Here is a 14,620-nt window from a genome sequence, read left to right on the forward strand (position 1 = left end):
CTACCGACGTATAGGAAAAACTGTGGAGAAATTATAATATTCCCATGGGATGATGTAATTTATTATTTTACTAAAAAAGTTTTACCTATTTAAAATTATTAATTAGTTAAAAAAAATTAAACAAAAATTAAGTATTGATTCAACAATTTTAAATTAGTAAAAATTTTTTAGTGAAATAATAAACCACATAACTTGTCCACAAAAAACTCTATAATTTCTCCGCATTCAGGTAAATGACCGTAATAGATTTTCTCACTTCACGCCAAACTCCTCTTATTTTTTTTTTCTTTTTCTTTTTTCCAAAAATGCAACCATACTTTGTGAAACTTTGTCGAAAAGTCATTTTAATGCTTTAATGTTCTGTTTAGGATATCCCTCAAAAAAAAAAATTTAGAATCCTCTTATTTTACTAAATAAAAGTAAAAGTTAATAGGTATAATGAAACTCATAAATAAAACTAAAAAGTACAGCAAAACTCATGAATAATAGCAAAAATAAGTTGAATAGTAAAATAAACTGGCTTTTTAATTTTTGTCAAACACACACTAAGAATGAGTTCGGTTATTTTAGTTTGGTAACTTTGTTAAAAAAAGAATTTTTGCTAAAAATGAGAAAGGAAAAAAAATTGGAGATAAAAAGAATTTTCTTATTTTATTTTGATGAATTAATAAAATAATATTTTAAGTCTTAACATATTGATATAGCATCATTTTGAGTTTCAATTGGTTATTTTAGTTTGGTAACTTTGCTCAAAAAATTATTTTCACTAGAAATTGGGGCTAGGGGGAAAATTGGAGATTTTAGCTTTGCCATGCTAGGGAAATTTTTTTTTAATGTTAAGTTGTTATTGGTTCTTATTTAAACTCATCACTAAACTTATTTTTCTTACTCTAATAACAACTAATCACTTAAAATTTGTTGTGAATGTGTTGTAAAAATATTAAAAGCATAACATTTCTCCTTTTTTTAAGTGTTTTGTTTTGTAATGTTACTCAAAGTAGATAGAAGACATCGTTAGAACAATTTGTTCTAATTTTTCTGTTTTTTATTTTGATGAATTAATAAAATAATATTTTAATTCTTAATATGTTGATATAACATCATTTTGAGTTGAATTAGAAAAGTAACCGGATTAAAATTATTAATTTTAAACTTAAATGACTAAAATGATTTTTTGGTAAAGTTACCAAACTAAAATGACAAACTTCAAATTCTAAAACTAAAATGATTTTTAGGTAAAATCAGTTGGTGTAAATTGCATTTTTGCCATTTTCTTGAATTAAAAAAAAAAAAATATATATATATATATACACGAGCTTATAATTATTTGGCTTCTTCTTTTCTTTTTTTCCTTTATTTTTTCAAGATTAAAATATAATTAAGATATAATTAGAGATTTATATCACACTTTGAACCAATAAGTCTACCATCCAAATACCACATGGGCTTTCTTCTTCTTCTTTTATAATTCAAGATAGACACCATGGGATGTATATACTTAAAAAAAGAAAAAAAAAAAGAGTTACTTATGGGGGATACGACAAGACATGAAATATCAACCCCATACAAGAGCACGTTTGGTAGACTGTAATAGACACTGTCATGCAATAAATATTCTTATGGCATAATTATTCGATTGTTTGGCTATATTTTTATTACAATGAATAGTTATTCCTTATGAATAGATATTCTTCAAAATGATGAATAACTATTCCTTATCAAAAGTATTGAATATCTATTCCTTCACCTTATGTAATAACTTTCTAAAAAAATTTCCTAAAAAACCATTAGTTGTCACATCTTCAAAAGAAAATAAAATAAAATTTCCTTGTTGTTAATTATTAACTCTATTTTGAACACCCTAAAATAAATGTATTTTAGGAAATTTGACTTAAAAATGATTTAATTACACCTTCTTTTATACTCTACTAAATTATGGATGCATATTCAGGATTCTACTATTAAATGGTTACCAAACTAATTAATAATAATACTTATTACCTTCCAAATTAATGTATTCTTTTTTTTTTTTTTTTTGAGAAACAGCTTAATGTATTCCTTGTAATATTTATTCATATTCCCATATAATAATCATTACAGTGTACCAAACATGCCTCAAGTGGTGGATGGAGATATTTTTTTACAATCCTTTATTGGCTTTTATTTAAAACATTCGAAAATGGAAACCAAGACAGGGGGACTGGGGTGTTGGTTTATCCAGTACGGAAGGTGAACTGATATTGATTTGGATGACTCTTACACCGAATTTTATTACTAGTATTTACTATAAGGGTTTGTTTGGATCCGTTTATTTTGTTGAAACTGAAATTTTTTTACTGAAATTACTATAGATAAAGGTAAAGATTAGGTTAAATAATACAGTGAAACCCATGAATAGTACCAAAAAGTGCAGTGAGACCCATGAATAATACAAAAAAAGTGCAGTACATTTGGCTCCAAATTAAAAAGCTAGCTTATTTTACTATTTGGCTCATTTTTGTTACTATTCATATGGCCTACTACACTTTTTGCTACTATTCATGAGTTTCACTATACTATTTTAGCTAATTTTTACCTTTATTTATAGTATTTTTAGCAAAAAAATTTCAATTTTAGCAAAATAGGCTGATCCCAAACAGACATTAAATCTAAAATGACCATGAGTGGGTGAAGGTGAATTACGATGGTGCGATGTTCACGGACTCAAACAAGGCAAGATTGGGGGTGGTGATTTGAAATGATAGTGGTTTGGTCATAGTTGCACTGTAAGAGAAAATCCCTATTCCTTGCTCGGTGGAATTGGTTGAACTACTGGTAGCAAGGAAAGCAGTACATTTCGCAACTGAACTTGGCTTTCATAAGGTTTGCTTTAAAAGGGAATCTGAAATTGTGTTTAAGGCATTATCGTTGGCTACTCCCCATCCCTCTCTCCATGGTCATTTTGTTAAAGACATTCAATCTATCTTGAACTCTTTTAGAGCTCACTCCTTCTCTCGTATAATAAAGCAAGGTAATTTTGTAGTCCATGCTTTAGATAACAGAGTTAGACTTTCTTTCCCTTTAATTGTTTGGATGGAGTCTGTTACTCCATAATTTTCTTCTCTTGTAATTGTTGATTTTCTAGTGTGATTCTTAATAATGTCAGGATGGATTCTCTAGAAACGGAAAAATAAAAAAAATAATAGCGGATTATAGATTAAGGCTTAATGAGTTTATATCATATTAGGGTTGATTGATTCATTTAATAAATGTGTTGTATTTATATTCAATTCACAAAATCCATTTGACTCATCTAATTTGTTTAACTAAATGTTATTTGACCAATATACCCTTTAAAATCCTAAATATATAAACTTATTTTATTTCCTAGTAACATGGACGAAGCTATATATGGACTTGAGGGGCAATGCCCCCACCTCCCTCCCCCAAAATTTTTTTAAAAAATATTAGTATATTAATAAGTACCAATTTTAGCAATTTTGTTCAATAAAATTACACTTTGCCCTTCTTAACAAAGCCATTAATTCTTTTAAAAGTAATGTTATAGTTACAAATTTTTTTACAACATTTTTACAAACTATTGAGGTTGCAAATTCTTATTGGTTCACACACTTGCATTACTTTTTACTTACCAATAACCACTCATCACATTACCAATTTGTAAAAATTTTGTAGTTTTAGCATTTTTCACCTTTTAAATGCCATAAAAAACTAATAGATTAAATTTAAAACAAAATATACAAACCCAAAAAAATTAGGCCAACAATAAAAATTACCAATAATAAAGTTAAAAAAATTAAACCTAGTTAACATATTTTATCCAAAACAAACAACCTGACCATTCAAAAAGTTTTAAACAAAAATTCGTAGTGCTAAAGCAATAGAATTAAAGGTCAAATCCGCTATACGCAACAAACAATAGAGCCACCCTCCTTAACTCCAAGTCCTAGCTCCATCCCTGCTCCTAAGCTCCATGGCTACCTCTCACTCATGTAAGTCATACCTTAATCTCACCTCACTTCACCTTATTTTCTTAGCTGCTTTTAGCCTTTTGTCATTGCGATGTCAAGCTCTTATTGCCCTCGCCCTCCAGTAATCTATATCACTTGACACCCTAGTCATCCTTGTCCTTTAATTTCATCTCTAAACTATTTTTTCCATTTTTTTCTAACATTTTTAAGGTACAAGTATATTTTAACATACTTTTATTAAAAACATTTCAGTAAAAAAACTAAATAAATTATTCCCAATCAGACACTTAGAGTCTCCAAAATTTAGCATTTCTCTTATGTACTCAAACTCTTAGAAATGATTAAAAATATAAATTTGAGAAGTAGTCTAAAATCAAAACATAGCACAAATGGGAAACTGAGTCCAAGTGCCGAATTGGCACTCAAACTCAAAGTCTCCAAAACTCAACCTCTCTCTGACTTTTTTCGATTTCCCAGCCCACAACTCCAAATCATTTGGACTAATTTAGTGAAATGAAAGCTTTGCAGAGTCTTAAACCCATTCGAACTCTCTAATCTCAAGGCTTCTCTCCCTCTACAAAATATAGGAGACTCCTTCAATTTCAAGGCACATACAAATCTTCGATAATAAAATAAATCAAGTTTGAACATGTAATTTTGTTTGGTGATGGGTTCGAACTCAATTAAATTAAATTAAATGAACAAATATAAACTTTTAATACTTAGTTCGTTTACGATCCTAATTTTTTGTTTTTAACTTTTTTTTTTCTCTTACAAAAATAAAATCTTCACATTTTTTTTTTTTTTTGGGTTTTTCACTCCACCCAAAAAAAAAAAAAAAGGGTTTTTCACTCCACCCTTTTTTTTTTTTTTTTTTTGGTTGGCTAACGGCATGGATTAAGTGAAGACGAGATTCAATTAAGCAATTTAAGGCCAAACCGAAAATATTAGAAGTGAGTGGCTAACGTGGAATTACGATGTGCCATGCAAATTACCAAATACAAAATACAATTTGCTTGTTGAATTACGAATGGAAACCGCGAAAAAGACTCCCGGCTTTCTAAACTGTTGATTTGGTGCTCCGAAGACCAGAGAAAATTGCTGGTCTAAAAGAGACATATAGTCCCTCACCAGGGACAAAATTGCTTTTTGCCCCTTTCTGAAAAAATATCCAGCATTTTGCCCTATTTCTCAAACTAATTAGGGAAATGCCCCTCTTTTAAAAATCGAGTTTCTAAAAATCAAGTTAGGCCCTATAGCGGCGTTTTTAGGGACCTTATAGTAACGTTTTAAGGACCTATAGTGACGTTTTGTAACTCGATTTTCATAAAATCGAGTTATAGGTAAAAAAAAGAAAAAAAATTGCATGTAACTCGACTTTATGAAAATCGAGTTACAAAACGTCACTATAGGTCCTTAAAACATCACTATAGGGTTCCTAAAAACGCCGCTATAGGGCCTAACTCGATTTTCAGAAACTCGATTTTCAAAAGAGGGGCATTTCCCTAATTAGTTTGAGAAATAGGGCAAAATGCTGGATTTTTTTTCAAAAAGGGGCAAAAAGCAATTTTCTCCCCCTCACCAGTCACATATGGCCACCAGGCCACGTTATCAGTCTGAACTTTCCGGACATTGCAAGAGATTCATTTGGGGTCCAATAGATTATACACAAGTTTTATCTTATTATGTCATTACATATATATTTTTTAAAAGGTTATGTGATTATATTTAAAATGTATATTAATATGTAAGTTTTAATTAACTTAATTTGAAAATTTTATTTTCTCTCAAATAAGATATATGAAATTCAATCTCCACCTAGTTAAACTAAAGACCGAATTGTATTTTGGTTTGATAATAAACCCGGTTTAAAACACCATTAATACTATTTTCGTGTGTATTCTAATAAGTATTATTGTTTACTAAAAAAAAAGTAAGGCGAACATTATAAATTTAAAATGGAATTTTTTTTTTTGAGAAATCCCGCTTTATTTCTTGAATACTCCAATTTAAAATAAAAAACTATGAATACTCCGAGAGTATTATAAATGCGTATTCTCCCCTCACATATGAATTTTTGGTCCCACTATGAATTTAATTAATAAGACCTATTATTATGTGAAAGGAAGGAGTATGCATTTATAGTACTCCGCGAGTATCTATAATTACTTATTTAAATGGGTCATGTTAACAACTTCTTTTAGGGCAATTATTAATAAATTATTATAGGAAATTTTTGACACCACTTTAATGAAAAATATAAAAAGCTGTCAAAAAAATTATTTATTTTTTCTTTTCTCCATAATACATTTTAAAAAATATATCATAAACCAATAGCCTTAGGACATTTATTAACATTTTTCAATTTAAAATACTGTATTAATGATTAAAAAAAAAACAAGTTTTTTTTTTTAGAGATGTTATGTCTACAATAATTTTACAACATTTTTACAACAAATCACAGATGGTTAGTTGTTATTGGTCCAAATTTGAAACTAACACTAAGATTACTCTTTTACCCCAACAATAACAACCAATAACAAACTGCCACTTAGAATTTGTTGTAAAAATGTTGTAGACATAACATTTCTCTTTTTTTTTTTTTTTTTTTGGGTAAATAAGCAATTGATATTATCATTATGTAGTCCGCAAACAAGAACCCAAAGAAATATCACAAAGAGGATAGAGCAATGCTATGGAGACTTTCTCTATCACAAAACTGCGGAACACTATGATGGTGAGGTCACTGGTGATCTCAGGAATTGGCTTATTTTTTAAACTTTCTAGGTATGATGATGTGGTTGGTAGTACGTGTTTGGTGTAGTTTGGTCCCTTTGACCTCGTTTTGGAATAGAGAAAAAGCTTTATTTTTATTTTTATTTTTATTTTATTTTTGAGAAATGGGAAAAGCCATTATTAGTTGCTTACATTTTAATCTAAAAACCAATTTTATTTTTTGCATATGACATTAATAAACTGAGTATTATGTTATTCTTGAGAATTAGAAATGTAAATCCATTTCTCAATTTAGTAATGTATATATATATATATATATATATTTTTTTTTTTGAGAATCTTTTAGTAATGTATATTAATTCATGTGTAAGTGGAGGGGCCAATCGTTGTTGCTTTTTCTTTTTTTTGCCAAAAGGGCCAATCGTTGTTTTTACTTTGTACTCCTAGAAATATATACTTCATGTTTTATTTTTTAATTCAACCAGATATGAAAGAGTGGTGTTTTTTTTTTTTAAAGAGAAATGAATGAGTGTTAGTTAAACGCATGTTTCAACTACAAATCTACAATTATTACTTATGGTTAGGTGGGATCCACTAATTCAAACTTTTTTTTTTAAAGGAAAAACTAATTCAGATTCAGATTACAGTGTCTATTACAATTTACCAAACGTGTCTCTAGATGTATTGCACTAATATCCAATTAAATATATATATATACTGTATACACATACTATTATTTATGGGGCTACTTTGTTTGGAGACTGGATTGGACATTTTTTTTGTTCTAAAATATCCTAATACCCTAGATTTAAATAGAAATAAAGCTTGATGATAATATAGTAAAAATATATTTTTATAACTCCCACGTATAACCTTGCATACAAAATAGACAATGTATAATTCTCACGTTTAACTCCAGTTGATTTTCAAACTAAGCATTACTCCACGTTTTCACTTTTCTTTTTCTTTTTCTTTTTTCTTTCATTTTTTCTTTTACCAAGACTTAACTCTCTTTTTTTGCATTAAAAAAAAAAAAAAGACTTAACTTTTTTTTTTTTGAATATTCAGTTTCCCTGATACAATGTCATTCGTATCAAAATTCAATAAACTAGAGACATGTGTGCAAAAATAATTACCCATTAACACGTCTTTCAATTGTTAGTGGATTAATTACTTTTTGCTAACATATCTCATACTTATTAGATTTGATATTGCTAACATGGTATCATTTGATATCAAATACCTTTTAAAAAAGTAGAGATAAAACTTAATGATAACATGCTAAAAATAATCTCTAACTCCCATATAAAAAACTTCCTACAAAATAGGATAACTGCCACATTAGTTACTCAACTTCTTCAATTTATTTCTTCCTCAATTCCTCTCAATTCTATGTTCTTTTTCTCTACACTATCATCATCATCTTTTCTAAATTCAAAATCCAAAAAAGAGAAAACTTTACTTACAAAAACAAAAGTGCAATTCTAATTGTTCCGGTTCAACATGCATGTCAATGTACATTGCTCTTTTCTATTTCGTTTTTAGAAAGAAATCAATAGCCTTCTAATTATTTGGACTTTGGGTCTTCTTCATTTCTTTATTTTCTTATGATTATTCTTTTTTTTAATATGTGTTTTTTGGTTAAAGCTTACTCTTTACTTTTCTTTCATTACAATAGTACGATGATTTTCTTTTATTACTATTACAATAGAACACATACTAAATTTAGAACACAAACGGTGCAATTTGGATATGTATCAAATTGTGTAAAAGAAACACAAAAAAATAAACCTTTACCCAAAAATGTAGTAATTTCAAATTATAATTGTTACAAATTATTAAATCTTTACCCAAAAAAATAGAAGAGCCTCATGTGCGTGTTTAGAGGCTAGTTCATTATTAATATATATATATATATATATATTAATAGGCAAATCTTAGAGAAAGTTCTATTAGAATTCGAAATTAGAATCTCATGTGTCTAAATTTATGTGAGGATCACACCATAATTATCCACTTAAATTTGTGTCATGTGTTCATTTAAGTTCTTTCATCTTTGTGCCAAGTGAGTTAATGAGTGCAAAATACTAAGAATCTAATATTAATAAACTATAAAATTAAATAACAAAAAAAAAAATCACATATACTCAATAAAAATCATCATACAACAAAGATCACCACACGTTTTATCTTATTAAAGATTAAAAAAAATTATAGGTAGTATTAAATTTAGGTAAGAATTTTAATGTGTGACTCATTACGTTTACTTTTTAAAAAAAAAATAATTTGACTAATTATTTATATTTTTATGATAAAAATTGTGTTTAATTTTAAATGTATTTATATGTATGCATGTGTTACATGCTATTTTTTTTTTAATAATTTAACTAATTATTTATAATTTTATAATAAAAATTGTGTTTAATTTTAAATGCATCCATGCGTTTGCATGGGTTACATACTAGTTAACTAATAACATTTTGGCTGGTCTTGCTTATTGTAAAGACACGTAGCATTGTCGCAGGTAATTAATGTGTGTGTGTGTGTGTGTCTCTCTCTCTCTCTCTCTCTCTCTCTCTCTCTCTCTCTCTCTCTCTCTCTCTAAAAAATCATAATTATTGAAGCAACAAATTTTGATTTGTTGCTAACAACTTACTGTTGTGTAAAAATTGTAAAAAAAAAAATTACCCCTAACTCATTTTAAAAATAACAACATTTGTTGGTGTTATGAACATGTTAATAGGAACTATAGGGGAAAATGGACTTTTGCCCTTATTTTTTTAAAAATCTACCACAATGTCCCTGTTTTGAAACTATTAAGCATCGTGTTCCTGTTTTTGAAACTTAATTTTAACAAAATTGAATTTTGTATAAAATTTGATATCCTCAAAATCGAGCTATATGTAAATTTTTAAGTGAAACTCAACTTTAGCAAAGTCGAGTTTTACTTAAAAAATAAAAAATAAAATTAAGTGGCAAAATATGCATAGAACTCGACATTGCTAAAGTCGAGTTCCACCTATAACTCGATTTTAAAAAAATTGAGTTTCAAAATAGGGACACGATACTTAATATTTTTTAAATGGGGACATTGTGCTAGATTTAAAAAAAAAAAAAAAAAAAAGAGGAAAAAGCCCATTTTTCCCAGGAACTATATGTAAATCAAAGGATAAATATTTATTTTTTTGTGAATAAAAGATATATAATTCAATAATATGGCCCTATTTTATTTATGTGCAAAATATTTTTTAAAAATGATCATTTTTATGCTTCTCTGTATTTGGAGCAATTGAAAATTTTTGTAAATGAAAAATGATTTTGCAGTCAACATAAAATTAGACCAAAAATGATAGAAAACATCTTACGATTTTAAAAACCATAAAACATTTTTCACAATAAATATTTTATGTAGAAAAACATTTTAAATCAAACAGACATAGCAATAATTGAAAGTGAAATAATAAAATAAATATTAAAAGAAAAAAAAAACTTTAAGTTATGTGGCAATTCACAATGTATATGATTTTTTTTTTTAACTAAAGATTTATTAAACCATAAAAATAATTTAAAATAAATAATTAAATTTATTTAAAATTTCTTGAGACTTTTGATAATTGATTTTTAATTTAAGTATTATTTTAAATTTCTTAACACTTTTTAAATAAAATTTCAATTAGAGCAAATTATGTTAATACAATTAATGTGTAAATAGTTTGTAACACTCTCACAATAAAAACATGTCATCTGAATTCTGATGTGAATACTCATGTTAAGGATTTTTTTAGTATTTTGTTTTAATAACTCATTAGTTGGAGGAAGGAGATTTGAGCTCTAGATCTTTCCAACGGAAACATCAAGAAGTGCCAACGAGTTGAGATATAAGATTCTTAGACATTAAATTAGATAATATAAACATAACATTTTAGTCTTAACTTTATTTATTAAAAAATATCTTTTAAATAATTTAAAATAAAAATGAAACTTTAAAAAAAAATTAAAAAACTTTTTGCAATAGAATTTATGGAGATATTTTCAAGTTGTGTTGTTCACTTGTTTGTTTGTCTTCTCCTTCCTTTCAAAGTTTCAAGGGTGAAAAGCGTACTTCAGATTAGCATACCAACATAGAACCGTAGAAGTCAAAGCCCAGCTTGAAAAATGGGACTTCAAAAAAGGAGAAAGTTCACATACGAGTTTTCCCAGTATAAAAGTTGTTTCTAAAGTTACTCATTGTTCAAGCCGCATTCAATTTTCAAGGTCAAAACTTTTTTCTTGTATCTTTGTACTTTAAAAACTATTTGGAAAATTTTTTAACTACGTTTATTTTCTTTGTTCTTTCATTTTTTTTTTTTTGCTAAAAGGGGATACATCATTGAACAACAAAATCATACAAAAGATCAAGTGGCAACAGAAATTCAAACCTCCTCAGGGAAATTCCCAGGGAGGAGAGTCCTAAATCACCATGGTGGAATGCCCCTAAAATATGAACAACATTATTACAATTCTATCGTAATTTATCCAATTAAAGAAACTCACACCTTAAAGTTGAAGGTGATATTATATCATTATATGTATCCAATACATCTATTTACTCCATATAAGAAGGTGGATGGATACATATATAAGATACATGATAAATTTTTTCCAGTTTTTCCAGTTGGGGAAGTCAATATTTGGTGACAACTTTAGTTTGTCATCCAATAAGTCTTTTGGTAGGAGTTTAAGGGGTCAACAACTACTGATGCATCACCTTCAATCATAGCTCACTTTACATTCAACGCTAAGTTTATAGCTCAACAAGCAGAATAGGCTTTTAACTACTGTAGAATTTTGGTCCAAGCCTTAATATGAGTGAACCATTATTATTATGGCCTCTAGGAAAATCTACCATACAAGCCTTCCCAACTGATAAAAGCTGCATCAAAGTTGAATTTTTTCCCAAAAAACTTCATGAGTCTAGGCCAATTTGGAGATGAGGGAACCAACCTTTTTGTTTCTAGGATCTGGATTTGGAGAAGAAAATTTTCTAAATCATTGTCAACCCAGGACATAAGCTTATCACATTTCTAGGTTTAGCTGTATATTTCCCATATATATATATATATATAAAGCAAATTAAATCAATGAAACTAAACAATACCAAAAGACTACAGATGAATTTTTATATTATATAGGATCATTGTCTAATAGTTGGTTGGGGGTGTAGATATGAAATAAATATCGAGTTTGAACATTTAAGAGTGATGGCACATGATGCTGGTTCAGCTCAAAAAATATTAACTTTCATCGCTTGAATCCAAAACTATCAGATTCTAATTTTTAAGTGAGATTGAGGTTAGGTTATGGCTCAATTCATTTGAGGGAAGGCATGTAAGGTGTAGGATCTTAAGACGCTGGTTCTTCAACATATAAGCTCTCATCACTCTTCATAAATATATAAAGTTACTATCAAATTATATATCTAATATAATTTTAAGCCATGTTCTATCATCAAATAACTTTATATGGGCCATTTTATAGTGCTAAATTTAGCATTAAAGCTTCTACCATTTCTAATCCTACCATTTTGACTTAATTGTATGGCTAAATACGGCCTGTGTATGCAAAAATTTTAAGACCACATAATAGATCACAATTTTGCCACAATTGTTCATATGACAGACTTTGATTAATAGAGAAAAAATTATAGGTCTATGTAAAAGTGATATGCAGCCAATCACAATTCGCCAAGTAGGATAGTTATGGCAAAAATTATAACTTTTTATGTGGTACTAGAATTACTCGCGGTTATAACTTCTATTCTGTCATGGGTGCACACTTTACCATACTATTTCAACTTCCATCGAACTTAATAATTAAACATAATACCTACATTATTGTCTCCCTGGCTAGTCTTGGTACATGCATCAAAATTTCATCCAATTTTATGACATATTCAGCCAATAATAAAATCCTACAGGGTCACAGTTTTGTCCTTTCCATAAAACAAGTCTTGTAGGTTTGGAACCAGGTGATGGGTTTGGTGTGGATAATATTAACAAAATTTTCAATTATATATCCCATTTTGTAATTTGATATTGACCGAATCTCTCTTACCTACTGAAAAAGGAACCTTTTGAGTATATCCTTGTTTTAATGGAATGATATTTTTTTACTCCAATCAAGAGTACACACACCGGTGAAGTATGGGCAACAGATAAATATTATATGATTAATGTCCACTCCATCACAGAAGTGGGAACTAAATGAATTTAATGACAATGACCTAACATATTATGGAGAAGATGTAAGAGCAATTGAGACATGGTGGATAATGTTTCATTTATTTAAGAAAAATATTTCAATGACCTATTGTGTTCGTCATAGCTCTTCTGCTCTAATTCCAACCAATTACTTGAATTATTCAGTTCATCTCACCAATCAACTAGAAAAGCTGCCAGAAGACATGGCTACAATTAGGGCAAAATTGATAAATTTAAGGCCTCAGACGATAATTCAAGTAATATTTTTTTCTTATATCAAATAATCATTGCTAAAAAACTTCACGTGAATTGTTTATAAAGAGTAGTATATAAATAAACTAAACCTTTTTATTTTAAATGTTGACTCGTGAGAATCAGTTTAGGGAATTAGGGGTAAAAGAAAGGATAAAAAAAGGTGGGTTTAATGGTGAATGATTCACAAAAATACATCTACATAGAGAGATCAAAAAGAATATATGGGTTTCTTCTAATTTTAGTTAGATTAGACATTGACCACTTCAAAAAAAAAAAAAAAGGATATATATGAGATATATTCTATTTTAATATCTTATAAGAATAGTGAATGATTCACAAAAATACATCTACATAGAGAGATCAAAAAGAATATATGAGTTTCTTCTAATTTTAGTTAGATTAGACATTGATCACTTAAAAAAAAAGGGGGATATTTATGAGATATATTCTATTTTAATATCTTATAAGAATATAATATTGTCACCAAAATTAGGGAACAAGGCAATTTTCCTAAATGGCCTATATGGTAGAGCTAGCTACAAGAAAAAAATCTTGATGAGCCATACAAGTTGTCTTTATTGGTAGACATTGAAGTACTAGGTCAAATTGATGACAGTCAGAGTCCTATTTCTTTGTCATCATTAGACGAGAAAGAATATCACAACCTTATTAACTAGATAGAGGGATAACTGGATAAGATAAGCATATAAGAAGCGCTTTGAACCTTTGCAAACAAAAAATAGACATCAATGCATGTATGTAACTATTTACCCATGCCACCTAAATTACCTAATGTATAAACTTTTATTTTCTTCTATCATGAAAGCTAGACACATATGTATATATTCGTGATTCATTCTTAGCTTGTAACTATTCATCTAAGACACTTATTATATTACGTGATTCTTTAGTTTTTGTAGTCTTGCATCTTACTTTAACTAGATAAAAGGGGCAATAATATATATATATATATAGATTTCTTGCTTCTTCCATAGCTTCTCTTTTAGATATCTATTTGTGTTTATGTTATTGGTATTAGAGCTTCCTACCTACTTATCTAAATAATAAAAATCTACTATTTTTGAGAATTTTGTAAATTAAGTGTGAAGTAGCCTATATACTACCTTTAATATGAGTGTGTAAGGTAAGTTTGTATTTAAAAAAAAAGATTTGTAGAGATTGCAAGGCTATCTATGAAACAGGATTTAGCAACTTGGATTTATATTTATTATTCCCTTCACATTGGCAATCATTAGAAAATAAAATAAAATAAAATAAAAAAACTAGAGGAGAAGAGTAAGAATTTTAATAAAAGTGGCTATGTTCTGAAAGTAAAAGGCAAGTTTTATTTTCTTTTTTCTTTTTAACATCAAGGGGTAGCACAATCAACTGGAGATCAAGTATTTTTTCATCCGCAAA

Source organism: Quercus suber, unplaced genomic scaffold, assembly GCF_002906115.3.
Source record: "Quercus suber isolate HL8 unplaced genomic scaffold, Cork oak 2.0 scaffold_59, whole genome shotgun sequence".
Taxonomy (NCBI): domain Eukaryota; kingdom Viridiplantae; phylum Streptophyta; class Magnoliopsida; order Fagales; family Fagaceae; genus Quercus; species Quercus suber.